This window comes from Rutidosis leptorrhynchoides, chromosome 4 (genome assembly GCF_046630445.1).
Source record: "Rutidosis leptorrhynchoides isolate AG116_Rl617_1_P2 chromosome 4, CSIRO_AGI_Rlap_v1, whole genome shotgun sequence".
Taxonomy (NCBI): domain Eukaryota; kingdom Viridiplantae; phylum Streptophyta; class Magnoliopsida; order Asterales; family Asteraceae; genus Rutidosis; species Rutidosis leptorrhynchoides.
This window is the reverse complement of record NC_092336.1, coordinates 267562510-267578161: the sequence shown is the minus strand read 5'-3', so window position 1 is coordinate 267578161 and position 15652 is coordinate 267562510.

The window sequence follows — 15652 nt, the reverse complement described above, 5'->3', positions numbered from 1 at the left end:
TATTCACTGTGAGTTATAGCTTCCCTCTTTACTTATACTATTTTTGAGACTGAGAATACATGCGCTTTTTATGTTTTACTTACTTGACACGAGTACTTAAAATTTACATACGTATGGGTTATATAACGGCATAAACATTCCCCTTAGCACGGTAACGTTTAATCATTGGTTTTGAACCGGTGAACGCGAATATTAGATATGGATCCATAGGGTTTGACATCCCCATTCGGGCTAGTCACGCTAGCATTTAATGGGTGTTTGATACTTCGAGGACATACGCACTCGCCAAGTGTACTTTTAGGGGGTATTACTATTACGTTAAGTTAGTTACCGGGTGCCCACGAAAAAGCATATACTTTTCATACTATTTTTAAATACGATAACTCGTGGTCTACCTTACTTTACTGATTACAAACTATAGCTCACCAACATTCGTGTTGACTTTTAAGCGTGTATTTCTCTGGTGCTTAGACGATGTTGCTTCCGCTGTTAGACTTGCTATCTTGGTGTTATAGACTTGCTATTATGGACCTGCTGTGTTAGATTTCTGCTGCATTACTTAGAAATGTCTCAGTCATGGAAATTTTATCTTGCATTTGTAACTTATGTTATTTTCAAATAATGACTTTGTAACGACCTTTGTGTCATGTTATCTTTTGTAAACGCTATCTTTTTATGAATGCAAAACTGGTTTTCAAACAGCATGTAGTATTTGACCGTGTAAAGATCCCGTTGTTAATGAATCGTACACGATGGTTTTGTACGGGGCATCACATTTGGTATCAGAGCATTGGTGGTAGGGAATTAGGTTGCATTAGTGAGTCTAGACCAGACCGAGTAGGATTCACTAACAGGACTAATCTACAACTTGCTTGTTTACCTATTTCTGCGAAACTGCTGCATGTTACTGCTTACTTATACTGCCGTATGATCTTGCTGCATGCTACTGCTTACCCTTACTTCTTTGTGAACTTTCTGTATGCTATTGCTTATCCTCGTTACCGCATGCTACTGTCTGATTTCGATTGCCTGTTACTTTGTTTAGTACTGTTGTTATTGCCATGCTATGTACTGCGGTAGACGATCTAGGTTGTTGTAGTGCCTAATTACGTGCTTGCTATATGTCTTACTGACATGGAAAAAGTTATTTTTCTTTGTTCAGATGACAGACATGCTGCCCATGACCTTTGACTTTGAGAGTGACTCAGAGACGACTATTGCCTCGCCTACTATTGCTGCTGACTCACCGCTACCCTTCGAAGACTCTGGCGATTCACCTTCTAGTGGACTCGTGCTTGACCTGATGGATGTCTCAGATGGAGACGAGGATCCCGAGATGATTCCAGCACCACCCAGCCCTAGACTCCCGGAGCCACAACACCATTTCGGTGATGCTGTAATTCCTGGGGGAAATGGAGATGGTCCTTTCCGTAATGAGCATGGACATTAGGCTAAACGCACCGCTGATGGACGTGTTGTACCGATTCCACCTTTCAGATATCGGCTTATGACCACCGGCCAGGCACATCCACCCTTATATGATTCAGAAGATTCATCATCCGACGACTCCAGCGAGGAGGATCCTGAGGAGGATTCTGAGGAGGACCCCGAGGAGGAGCTCGTGCAACCGCCCTCTACCCCGCCGAAGAAGCGGTATCATTTCGATGGTACCGTTATCCCAGGGATTAATGGAGGAAGACTGTTCATGGATGCACATGGACAGTTAGTTAGGGTCACAGCCCGTAAGAGGGTCGTACTGTATCCCGCCGATCCATTCGTGCGTAAGACCACCCGCACTGTGCCGTCTACATCTGCACCAGCTGCACCATCCGCACCATCTGCACCACCTGCCCTACCAGCATCCCCCGTCATCGAGGAACTGACGAGGGAAGTGCATGCCCTCCGTGCTCGAGTAACTGAGATCGAGGATCAGATGTCCCACCTGATGGACATCATTTACCCTCCTTCACCACAGGGCTATTGTATTAGATTTTGTTATGTAATTCGTTGGTAGTTTCATGTTTTACTCATGTATTGTACGAACCTTATGAAGATGTATGCAACTTTCTTATTAATGAATGGAACTTAATGTTGTTTAATTATTATACGGTGTTCTATTTAAGTTATTACCTGATGGTTTTCGTGCAATCTGAAACTAGCTTGCCATGCTTAGTTAACGTGTATTGTGATGTTTCCCAATTGATTACCTTATACTATAGCATTATGAATTGTTGAATGCGGAATTTTGACTTAAGTTGAAATTTTTGTTTAGAAGATCAATGGCGAATGGAAGAGTTCCAAGGGACTTGCCCACAGCAGCTCAGATTGAGGAGATGTTAGCTGCTCGAGTAGCCGCAGCTATGGCGAATGCCAACCCTGCTCCAGCTCCACCGGCCAACCCAGCTGTTCAGAACGGGTGTACCTATAAGGAATTCCAGAGCTATAATCCCCACAATTTCAGTGGTACTGAAGGGTCAGTTGGGCTGACGAGATGGTTTGAGAAGTTGGAATCTGTGTCCCGTGTGAGTAACTGCTCCGAGGGGAATAAGACTAAGTTCGCATCCTGCACTTTGTCGGATGGCGCTTTAACTTGGTGGAACACACTCGCCTAGGCCAAGGGAATTGACGAGGCTTATGCTACACCATGGGAGGAGTTTAAGAGTGTTATGATCGAGGAGTATTGCTCCCGAACTGAAATTCAGAAGATGGAAGCGGAGTTTTAGGAACTGAAAGTTGTATGGATTGATCTTGATGGCTATAACTGAAGGTACTTGGAGTTAGCTTTGATGTGCCCTACGATGGTTACTCCTGAATTTATGTGAATGGAACGATATTTGTGAGGACTTCCCAAGGACATTTAAGGAAATGTCACTTCATCGAAACCAGCGAATGTCCCAGAAGCTATGCGTATGGCGCACATCCTGATGAATCAAATTACCCGCCAAGAGCCAAAACAGGCGAAATCAGAATTGGGAGCTAGTAATGGGAAGCGTAAGTGGGACGGAAGCAAGGGAAAAGGTTTTGACCAGAACCCAACTAAGAGGTATGAGAATTTCAAAGTGAACAATGATTGGAGGAACCCGAACTCGAACCCTAGCTCGAACCCTAACTACAAGGGTAGCCTTCCGCAGTACAAGAGATGCTATAAGCATCATACTGGGTACTACAACGTGGTTTATGAAAAGTGTAAGAGGACTGGACACATCGGCAAGGATTGTAAGATCACCGCCCCAGCTGTGAGGACAAACCCGATTCGACCCAGTAAGTGCTTTGAGTGCGGCCAGCAGGGCCACTTCAAAAATGAATGTCCGTACAAGAAGAAGGATGACAGGCCAGCACGTGGAAGAGTCTTCAACATGAACGCCCGAGATGCCCGTGAGGATCCTGACCTGGTCACAGGTACATTCACTATCAATAATCTATTAGCTTCTGTCTTGTTTGATACTGGTGCCGATAGGAGTTATGTAGATAGACACTTTTGCTCTAAGATAGATTGGTCGTTAGTACCTTTGGAGGAGAGTATGCTTGTTGAGGTAGCCAATGGAAAAATTGAGAAAGTTGACCAAATTGGCTGAGGAGGTATAATAAACTTAGCTAGTGTAGATTTCGAGATTGAATTGATACCCATCAAGTTGGGAAGCTTTGATGTGATTGTCGGTATGGACTGGTTGTCCAAGGTAAGAGCCGAAGTTATCTGTGGTGAGAAGATTCTCCGTATACCACGCGAAGATGGTGAGCCTCTGATTGTTTACGGAGATAGATGTAGTCTGAAGTTGAACCTTATTAGTTGCTTGAAGGCACAAAAGGTTATGAAGAAGGGACGTTTTGCTGTTCTGGCACATGTGAAGAAGCTAGAAGTTGAATAGAAGAGCGTGGATGACGTGCGAATTGTGAACGAATTTCCCGACGTCTTTCCAGAAGAGTTTCCTGGATTACCACCGCCGAGATCATTGGAGTTTCAGATCAATCTAGTACCAGGAGCTACACTTGTAGCCCACACTCCTTACTGACTTGCACCTTCTGAACTGCAAGAGTTGCAGAGCCAACTGTAGGAACTACTAGACCGTAGATTTATTCGATCGAGTTCATCGCCTTGGGACGCACCTGCTTTGTTCGTAAAAAAAGAAGAACGGATCTTTCCGCATGTGTATCAATTATCGTGAGCTGAACAAGTTGACGATCAAGAATCGGTATCCTCTTCCTAGAATTGACGATCTTTTCGATCAACTGCAAGGATCCAATGTTTACTCCAAGATTGATCTATGGTCAGGTTATCACCAGTTGAGGGTGAAGGAGAGCGATGTGATGAAGATTGCGTTCAAAACCTGTTATGGTCACTATGAATTTCTTGTGATGCCATTCGGTTTAACCAACGCACCTGCCATGTTTATGGATCTCATGAATCGTGTATGCAAGCCATACCTGGATAAGTTCGTTATCGTCTTCATAGATGATATCCTCATCTATTCCAAAAGCAAAGAAGAACATGAGCAACATCTTCGACTCATGCTAGAACTCTTGAGACAAGAGCAACTCTATGCCAAATTCTCTAAGTGCGAATTTTGGTTGAAGGAAGTTCAATTTCTCGATCATATCGTGAGCGATCAGGGTATCAAAGTCGATCCAGCGAAGATCGAAGCTATCAGCAAGTGGGAAACCCCCACTACTCCGACTCATATCCGCCAATTTTTAGGCGTCGCCAGTTATTACCGAAGATTCATTGAAGGTTTCTCTCTGATTGCGCGTCCTTTGAATGTATTAACTCATAAGGGGAAGAAGTTCATCTGGGCAACAGAGCAAGAGTCGGCATTTCAAACCCTGAAGCAGAAGTTGACCTCCGCACCTATCTTATCACTTCCTGAAGGCAGTGACGACTTCATTGTGTACTGCGACACCTCGAAACATGGATTTGGTTGTGTATTGATGCAACGGAAGAAGGTTATTGCTTACGCCTCCAGACAACTGAAGATTCACGAGCGAAACTACACTACTCACGATCTTGAACTTGGAGCTGTTGTCTTCGCACTCAAACTGTGGAGACACTATCTTTATTGAACCAAGAGTACTATCTTCACCGATCACAAATGCCTCCAACACATCTTTGATCAGAAGCAACTGAATATGAGACAGTGTCGATGGGTTGAGATGTTGAACGACTACGATTGTGAACTTCGTTACCACCCTGGCAAGGCAAATGTTGTAGCTGATGCGTTGAGCCGAAAGGAGAGAATGGTACCACTTCGTGTCCATGCCTTGAACATTACCATTCAGACGAATCTCAATAACCAGATCAGCGTAGCTCAAGATAAGGCTCTCAAGGAGGAGAATATTTCTCAAGAGAACTTGAACATTCTCGTTTCTCAATTCGAGGTTAAGGAGACTGGACTCTGATACTTTGCCGGAAGAATCTGGGTGCCTAGTTATGGGGATTTATGGAGCCTTATTCTAGACGAAGCCCACAAGTCAAGGTATTCGGTTCATCCAGGAGCTGGTAAGATGTACCACGACCTCAAGGTTCAATATTGGTGGCCGAACCTCAAAAGGGATGTTGCAGCTTATGTTGAAAAGTGTTTGACTTGTTCCAAGATCAAAGCCGAACATCAAAAGCTATCTGGATTACTCCAACAACCCGAAATCCTGAAATAGAAGTGGGAAGGAATAACAATGGATTTCATCACCAAGCTACCGAAGACGGTAGGAGGTTATGATACCATCTGGGTTATCATTGACCGTCTTACCAAATCTGCTCACTTCCTAACCATGAAGGAAACTGATACGATGAAGAAACTGGCGCAATTATACATAAAGGAAGTTGTATCTCGACATGGTGTACCCTTATCGATTATCTCAGATCGCGATACCCGTTTTGCTTCTAGATTTTGGCGTTCTTTATAAGAAGCCTTGGGAACACGTCTTGACATGAGTACCGCATATCACCCGCAGACCGACGGACAGAGCGAGTGCACGATTCAGACTTTAGAGGACATGCTCCGTGCTTGTGTTATAGATTTCGAAAAAGCTTGGGAGAAGCATTTACCTCTAGCCGAATTTTCTTACAACAACGGCTATCATTCGAGTATTAATGTCGCACCTTTCGAAGCGTTGCATGGCCGCAAGTGTCGTTCTCCTATTTGTTGGGCCGAAGTAGGTGAAAAACAACTCACCGGTCCCGAACTCGTCCATGAAACCACCGAGAAGATTTTCTAAATTCAAGCGAGGCTCAAGACGGCCCGTGATCATCAGAAGAGCTATGCCGACCTTAAACGTGGAGATCGCAAATTTCAAATCGGCGACCGCGTTATGTTGAAAGTCGCACCTTGGAAAGGTGTAATTCGTTTCAGAAAGCGTGGGAAGTTGAGTCCGCGATACATTAGTCCTTTTGAAGTCTTGGAGCGTATTGGACCCGTTGCTTACCGTTTGGATCTTCCGACTCAATTGAGCGCAGTTCATCCTACTTTTCACGTGTCGAATCTGAAGAAATGTCTTGCTGAACCAGAACTCGTCATACCTCTCGAGGAGCTTACGATTGACGACAAACTCCATTTCGTGGAAGAACCTGTCGAAATTATGGACCGTGAGGTCAAGACCTTAAAACGCAACAAGATTTCGATCGTCCGAGTCCGATGGAATGCAAAACGAGGACCTGAGTTTACTTGGGAGAGAGAGGATCAGATGAAACAGAAGTATCCTCACCTCTTCACAACTCTACCGTCTAACTTAGCTTAAAATTTCGGGACGAAATTTTCATTAACAGGTGGGTAATGTAACGACCTGACTTTTGCGACTTGCTTTTGTGCTTTGTGCTTTTACGAAACTGCGTAATTGTGCGTACTGAGCTATATTATACTCTGGGAACTTCCTACATGTTGATTACTTTCGTTTATATATTAAAACGTGCCTTTAAGTATGTAGGTTACTTAACTTGAACCCCGGAAGCCTTTATGACCGTTAGTGTCACTTGACGTTTAGAACGAACTGCGTACTGTGTACACGTTTAACTTTTGTCGTAACCGGAATATTACAACTATGAAATACTAATTGTTATTTTATAATAACAATTACTTGGGTTTTTGGATGCTTAATTACGCTTAGTAATTTACTAGAGCACACTAGTTAGTCTTGTTGGACTTTCTACCTTGTTGAACTTTAGCCCACCCTACACTAGCTAGTGGACTATTTAATTAGCCCAATTTAAATAAGTTAGTGACCCATATTAATGAAAGACAAATGCCCATTTATTAGAGGGAACATACTAGCATTTTTGTTAAGCATTATCCTTAATGTTGCATGAGATCCTAACATAAGCACCAACTTTAGACGACCATTAACCAAAAAGTAAAAAGGTGTCCCTCTTGTCCCCTCGCCATACCCACGGCCTAAACCACCCCACCACCTCCTCACCACCTATAAATACAAGCCTTATTTCACTCATTTCACACTTGATCTCATTTGCAATATACACACACTTACTCTCTAATTCTCTCTCTAGTCTTTCTCACTCTAAAAAGTGTAAGTTTCTGATTTATTTCTTCTTCTTCTCCCCTTCATCCACATGACATCATCATCATCATTTTATGGATCTAGCTTTTAGCTTTTGATCTTGTTATATCTTAAAAGATTCAAACTTGGGTTTGAATCCTTCAAGAACGTGGAAGATTCAAGCTTTCTAGCTTTGAATCTTCACTTATTTTGTAGATCTAAATCTTTTTAGCTTTAATCTTGTTATTTTGTTATAAAGATTCAAACTTGTGTTTGTAATCTTCATGTATCTTAAAGATCCAAGCTTTATGCTTCAAGATCTTCAAGAACACTAAATATCCAAGCTTTTTAGCTTAGGGTTTCATTATTAAGTTAAAGATCGTAGCTTTTTAGCTTATGGTCTCATTACTTTCATTATTTTGTTAAAGATCTTAGCTTTCTAGCTTATGGTCTCATTAATCTTGTAAAGATCCAAGCTTTCTAGCTTAGGGTTTTCTTAATACTTTAGATCTAAGTTATTATTGTAGATCTCACTTACTTGGAACCTTTTTATGTTTGTTGTGATGATAAAGATCAAGTCTTCATCATCACATATGATATAGATGCATGAACTTGTGTAAAATGGACAAAGGTTGAAGCTTTATTGGATTCATGCAATAAAGAGGCAATCTTGATGTTCAAAACTTGTAGAATGATAGATTTTACTTTTAGTTGTGTGTTGATGGTTGAACCTTGGTCAAAGTGATGCTAAAACATCAAAGAGTTGTACACTTGAAGCTTACAAGCATCAAGGATGAGAACCGTGATGAGCATCAAGCACCAAGAACCTCACTGGAGCACTTGTTTGCTGTTTTTCGGGGTCTGATCTGACTCCTGGGCTTCTGTAAAACTAATTTTCAGATAGTTCGTTTCGAGTAGATGAATTTTCGTTTAGGCCTTGACTTAATCCGATATACGGTTTAGGATTTATGGCCTTCAGAAAGTCACTGCGCCCTTGTAACGTTGTGCTGAAATTTCTGACCTACTCGCACTTAAACTGTCGTCACAGGCAAATGAAGACGAGTTAGGTTCTTAAAATTGGTCAACGGTTAGAGGACTCACATACGGAGCCATAGCCACTGACTACACATCTTTTCGATTTGTAGAGAGGTCGTAACAACTGTCCGAAGTCAGCCTTTTGTTTCGATCTCTATTCTTGTTAAACTTACCTTAGTATTGATGAATGATGATGATAATGATGATGTCGATGATGACACTTAAACTTAATTTATTCACTTTTAACCTTTTGGAAAAACATACTGACCTAGTGACCTTTGACTTAGGTTGACGACCTTTCGGACCGACTTACTACCTGCATACGTTTCGTATCGACTTTTACTGCTTATTCACTGTGAGTTATAGCTTCCCTCTTTACTTATACTATTTTTGGGACTGAGAATACATGCGCTTTTTATGTTTTACTTACTTGACACGAGTACTTAAACTTTACATATGTGTGGGTTATATAACGGCATAAACATTCCCCTTAGCACGGTAACGTTTAATCATTGGTTTTGAACCGGTGAATGCGAATATTAGATATGGATCCATAGGGTTTGACATCCCCACTCGGGCTAGTCGTGCTAGTATTTAACGGGTGTTTGATACTTCGAGGACATACGCACTCGCCAAGTGTACTTTTAGGGGGTATTACTATTACGCTAAGTTAGTTACCGGGTGCCCACAGATAAGCATATACTTTTCATACTGTTTTAAATACGATAACTCGTCACTACAACAAAAGTGTACATATAGGACACCCAAATTGGTCCTATAATGTCACTTTATAGGACCTTTTGGCCTGATAGGACCAACAGGACATGTGTACCAACTAAGACGGTCGTATAAAGTATAGACGCAAAAAAGTGTCCTAAAAGGTAATAAGATTATGAAACCAATTAGCGGGTCTTATAATATATATAACGACCACACAAAAAAGTCCTTACAAGTATATATCGAGTGACTTCTATTTAGATTGGGACATACAAAAGGGTCCCAAAAGTAAAAAAAAAAATATTAGTACCAACAAATAGGTCATATTTAAGTTTTATATTTCTTAAGGACTAACAAAAATGGTCTCATTATTATGTTAGTACCCAAATAAGAGTTCTATTATAAAAAAAAATACTACATTACTACCAATAAAAAAGGTCCTAATGTATCGATATTCTTGTTTACTACCAAGAAAAAAGGTCCTAATATACACAAATGTTACCTTAGTACAACATAATAGGGTCCTAATATAATGATTTTTAAGGTTCGTACTACTAAAAAAAGTCCTAATATATATTTCTTAAACCTTAAAATCACAAAATGGGTTATAATATACAATAAGATGTTAGTTTAGTACCAAATACATAGTCCTAATATAATGTTTTCAAGCTTGGTACCATTAAAAAAGTCCTAATACAATTGTATTGTTAGACAATATGGGGTCCTATCAAGTAATAGTATTAAAACCACAAAATGAGTCCTTTCAAGTCATAGTAATTCCGAATTCCGAATAGGTTTCTATATTCGGATCCGGTTCGGATATTCGAGTCCGGTTCGAGTTCTTTTACGATTTAGGTATTCGGATCGGTTTGATTATTTAGGCCCTAATCGGATTATTGGATCCATATATTCGGGCCTGGATTCAATTTAATTCAAATTTTCGACATGCAATTAATAATTTCAATTAAAAATATTTATAAAATAAAACGTAATCATATTTTAATAAATTGTACTCATAAATTGAAAAACACCAAATATTAAAATTTCATAGATAATCCAACATATCAATATCAAAATAACATTCGACAAAGAAAATAAAAACAATGAAAAGTAACGAAGAACGTCTTCGATCAACACATGTATCTTTATAATTCAAGGGTACCACCTCCAAATAAAAAATTCATATATTTATAAGCATAAAAGTGCATGTTATAAATAAAAATTATTCTTATCACAAATTTATGATAGACATACCGATATGAACGTAGAAGGCCACACGATAGTTAAGCTGTAGCGTCTTCAACTTTCTTAATCATATCAAATGGCCTAACCACATCGATTAAATTCATAATACACCAACAATCCATAAATCGATTAAATGCAAAAAAATACACAATCTAATCAGGAATATTGGTGTATGTATAAAATCAAACAGTTACTATCAGATAGATGCATGAAAACGCTATCAACTACTTCATGTAAACGTACTTCTGGAACTGCTGAGATGAATCTACATACTCTCCTTCTAAATCTCCTAGCACATGTTTATGAAAACCCTGCTACCTGATAATGTTTCTATGGATTTAGATGCATAAATGTCGGATAAATACCTCAATAAATGTACTAACCACTCATATTAATTTACACGGTACTTAATGTGGATACTTACTACGTATAATTCTTACCAAAATATGCAGTTTGAAATCTGATAACAGAAACACAAAAAAATATGCATTACGGCACGACCTTCCTGTTTCAATTCACGCCAAATTATCCAATTTAATCCATCCCAACCCTTCCAGTTCATCACCTCGACAATTTTACCTTCTTTAATATTCTTTTAGCTTTCAGTGAAGTATTAATTTGGATTATTAATTCCAACATCAAGAAATGTGCCATTAAGAGCTTCAAAAGTCAATGCACAAGCCAACTGCAAACATAACATATAACATAATGGATAAGAACCCACAAAATAATCAATTTTCTCCAGCCAATTCTAGACCTTTATAGTTTTCAGAAATATAAAAACGATAAGAGAAATAGCTTATGATGAACTTAACTCCCATGTTGTAACTAAATAAAACAGGAACTCGAATATTAAAATTTGCCTCCATGATAATGATGAGATATAAGTATGTCATGACCTTGTGTGGTAATGAATGTACCTTTCCACTGGCCCTTTTTTATTTAACACCAATATATAACTCATCATCCAGTAGCTTCTGGTTGTTTGTCCACACTTTAATGGGAACAGGTAAGCACTACATAGTAAAGTTAAGAACCATTAGTCAATACCTATCTCGTTACAATTACAGCTAACCGAACCAATCTGTTTTATTCCTCTTTTTGACAACCTCATATGTGAAACGCAACAAACTACAATTAAGTGAACCAACCCATTTTATCCTACTTCAACCTGCAGAATAACCAATGAAGGATGAAATGTTTAGTGAAAGTTAGTTGGCTAATAATTCTTGAGTACGGATTAGGTACCCTGCTTGATCAAAAGAATAAGGTATTTGGAGCAAAATCAACCTGCAAAGCATTGTGTTGATTTATTTTTGCAAATTATCACCGAAATCTTGACTGTTTTTACCAGTTTGAAAAATTGATAAATACTCTTAATCTCATCTATTTCTAATTAACAATATTATCAAAGAACCACAAAAACGTAAGAACGCACACATGTATTTCGCTCTTAGCGGACATTTTTTTTCAAAAATGACTACAACCATATGCATAAAAAACACTTGTAATTAATAAAACTGCATAAACGATGTTAATTTGCGAGGAACCTGGTCTTACATGAAATTCCTGATAACTGCATCCTAATATCACGTGATTTAAAAAAAAAAAACTTTTAAATTGATCATGGGATTAATAATTTGAAGTAATAAATCATTCATCTACCTGACGAAACTGAATTTTGATGCGGCCTGAAATCCGAATGATCTTGACAATCAAGTTTCGTTCGATAAATTAAAACCCATTCGATCTTGAGAATTGATCCAAATATGATGAAATAGTCGAATAGGTGGAACTTGTCAAATTAAAACGATATAACTTAGTAGTCATCATTCATATATAATTTTATTATTATTATTATATTGATAATAGATAATAGATAATAGATAATAGATAATAGATAATAGATAGAAAATGAAAAGACGATATCTACAGACTGACCTGCACAAGGACTACTTTGATCTCCTGACTTGCCCATTTTACCACTGTATTTAAATGTCATTGTTCACATCATTCGAACAAATTGTTTGCCATTGTCATCTAAAATTCAATAAACAAACATATACGTGAGCAAAAAAAAAAAAAAAAAAAAAAAAAAAAAAAAAAAAAAAAAACATATACGTGAGCATTTGGAAATGTATAAAATCTAATGCTGATTATAAAAGCCGTAAACACACATCGTGCAGGAGTACACGTGTAGAAAAACGCACAACCTGTAGAGGCACAATTTTTGTGCATTATAATTTGTAGTTAGTAGATCAAATTGAAAATTTGTATTTCACATGTACATTAACAATAAAAACCTCATAGGCTACATTTACATTTGGTCCTATGTTTGCAAGTAAAACCACATATGGATATAATTTACATCAGAATGAATATTAAGGATTCCTAATATGGACAAAGGGATGCGAAACGATGTATAAATCGTGTGTGTGAGATGTAACACAAAATCCATAAAATCAACGAATGAAACCTTCAATCCATAAAATCAAACATCAAATATAGAGGTTATACCTGATTTAACCTTCAATCGCTATGACATCTAGGATAATTTGATGTAGGTAAATGAGAAGCGTCGTTTTCTTATTGTAATTTTTGTTTTGTTTTAGATGGTTACGACGGAGACTAAATTATATGGTTACGGAGGAGAGACACTGAATTGATAAACCCTACCAAATTGTTGAAACAATAGTTAATGGGGGCAGCGGTTTTTTTATTTACATTTTAATCATTTAAATTTAAATTAAATTAATCAATCAACTTTCATTAAGAAATAAAGGCAGACTTGTGTTGGATTAGAGGTGCAAAAAACGAGGGAAAATTTTTTTATTTGAAATTTTGTTTCAAAATTTTTTTTTTTTTGAAATTTTCATCACCCGCTTAAAAATAAAAGAAATTTGCACCTAACCAAATTTAAATCTCGACACTCTTCTATTTAAGCTAGCAACGGTGTATTAACGAGTCATAATACATTTAGAACTTTAAATTAACAACCTATTTTTATGAGCTCGTCCGTTGGACGGAAATTTTATATCTCAGTATTTAAAATCGTTAGTATTGACGATAATTAAAGATGTTATTGATCAAATGTAGACTATAATTAAGAACATGAAAACGTAAACAAAATAGAATCGTTACATGATAATCTTTTATGAAGAGGTTGTAGAATGGCCCGTACTTTGCATGGTATTTAGATTAATTATAAAATAATTATTAAATCGTATCTTATATATATTAAGCGGGTTTTGAGACTTTAATTTCAAATTTAAAGTTTAATTAAGGAATTAGATTTGTGTATTTGATATACGAATATTTAGATAATTAATATTATATATAATTTGATATAATGTAAGTTATTATATTATATATTAAATAAAATTCACACGCCAAGTGATGTATCTATATTGAAAAATACCTTTTTTAAAAAATATTACTCCCTTCATTCCATATTAATAGTCCACATATAAAAAAATACAGTTTAAGAAATCACATTATTACATTGTACTTTTTATTTACTTTACAGTTTTATTACTTACCTTTTACCTATCTTTTTTGTACTATATGTAAAAGTTAATGGCATAAAATAACTTTACCTTATTATTCTTATCAATTTATAGAAGTAGATTATTAATTTGGGACAGCTCATAATAAAATACTGAATATGGGACGGATGAGTACATAAGATATTATGCCAATTTTAAATATATAAAAAATTAATATATATTTAGAATAATTCTCACTTTTAATAATAATCATCATTATCTTAAATTTTGATATATTATATGATTTTAATAAATAAATAAAATGTTGTAATAACAACAAAACTTAGTATTAAAACATTGGTTACATAAAAATATTGATTACTATTAAATTTAAATATATTATACTGTATTATATTGATAAAATATTATAAATTATCTAAAGATAACTATTATTATATTATTTTGTCAATCCTTATTGCATACAAATATTGTTATACTCTGTAATATTAAATGATTGCTTATAAGTAATATCTATAGTTTCTATCTATCTATAGTTTCTATTAAAATTCTATAATAATGATGTTAATATTAGGCTAATTCTTTTGTTAAAAGAAAATTAAAAAATAAAAGAACAAAATTTAAGGATGGTGGATGATGTCATTAATCTAAATAATTTTGAATTAAAATTAAATCTTATTAATTAATTATTATTATTAAATCTTATTAATAATTATTTGAATTATTAAAATTAAAAAAATTTGAATTATTTTAATTAATTATTTTGAATTGAGTACAAAAGCTAGGTAAAGGAAACTAATTCTAAATTTATATTTTAATTTACACTTTTAAAATAAAATGACAACCAATATTATCTCTTATGATTGGATGTTAATTGTTTAATATGCATTTTAGGTGTTTGAAGAAATGTTTAGCTGACGAGTTTCTTAGTCGGACTCTGTGGTTCCACGGGCCATTAAACTAAATGATTTAGCATTTACGTTCACTTAATACCTAAAACATATCATTAAACTATTTCGTTTAAACAAACCCGTAGTTTCACGGGTCATTTCAGTAGTTTATGTATAATCACGGAGTATTTTTTTAATTAATAAACTAAAAGATTATTATATATTTATCTTTATTTTTTATTTAAGGTAACAATCATAGAGTTTCTATTGATTTAAAATCATGGTCATATTTTATTAATTATTAATTTAATATTTAATCGGGTTTAATAATAGAGTGACACGTACGACAATTTAAATTTGATTAACTGAGGAGATGACACATAAACATAATATATATATATATATATATATATATATATATATATATATATATATATATATATATATATATATATATATATATATATATAACCCTAATTTCTAAACCCTCAAAATACGTTCGAAAAATACGATAATTGTTAGATATTTTTTCTTCGAACGTTTTCCTGCAAAAATAAAAACATTTATTTATAACAAAGTGTTTTTTTTTTAATGTTCATATTTTTATCCAATCTATAATGTCCGTGAACAAAGTTTTTTCAACAAACGAACAAAAAAAATTGCTTCTCCCCGCTTCCCCCAATTGATTACTTCCCATTGATCCTACCAATATATATATATATACAAGGTTGCAAAATACGTGAGACGGGGTCGAGACGGTCGAGTCCTAAAAAGGTCGAGACG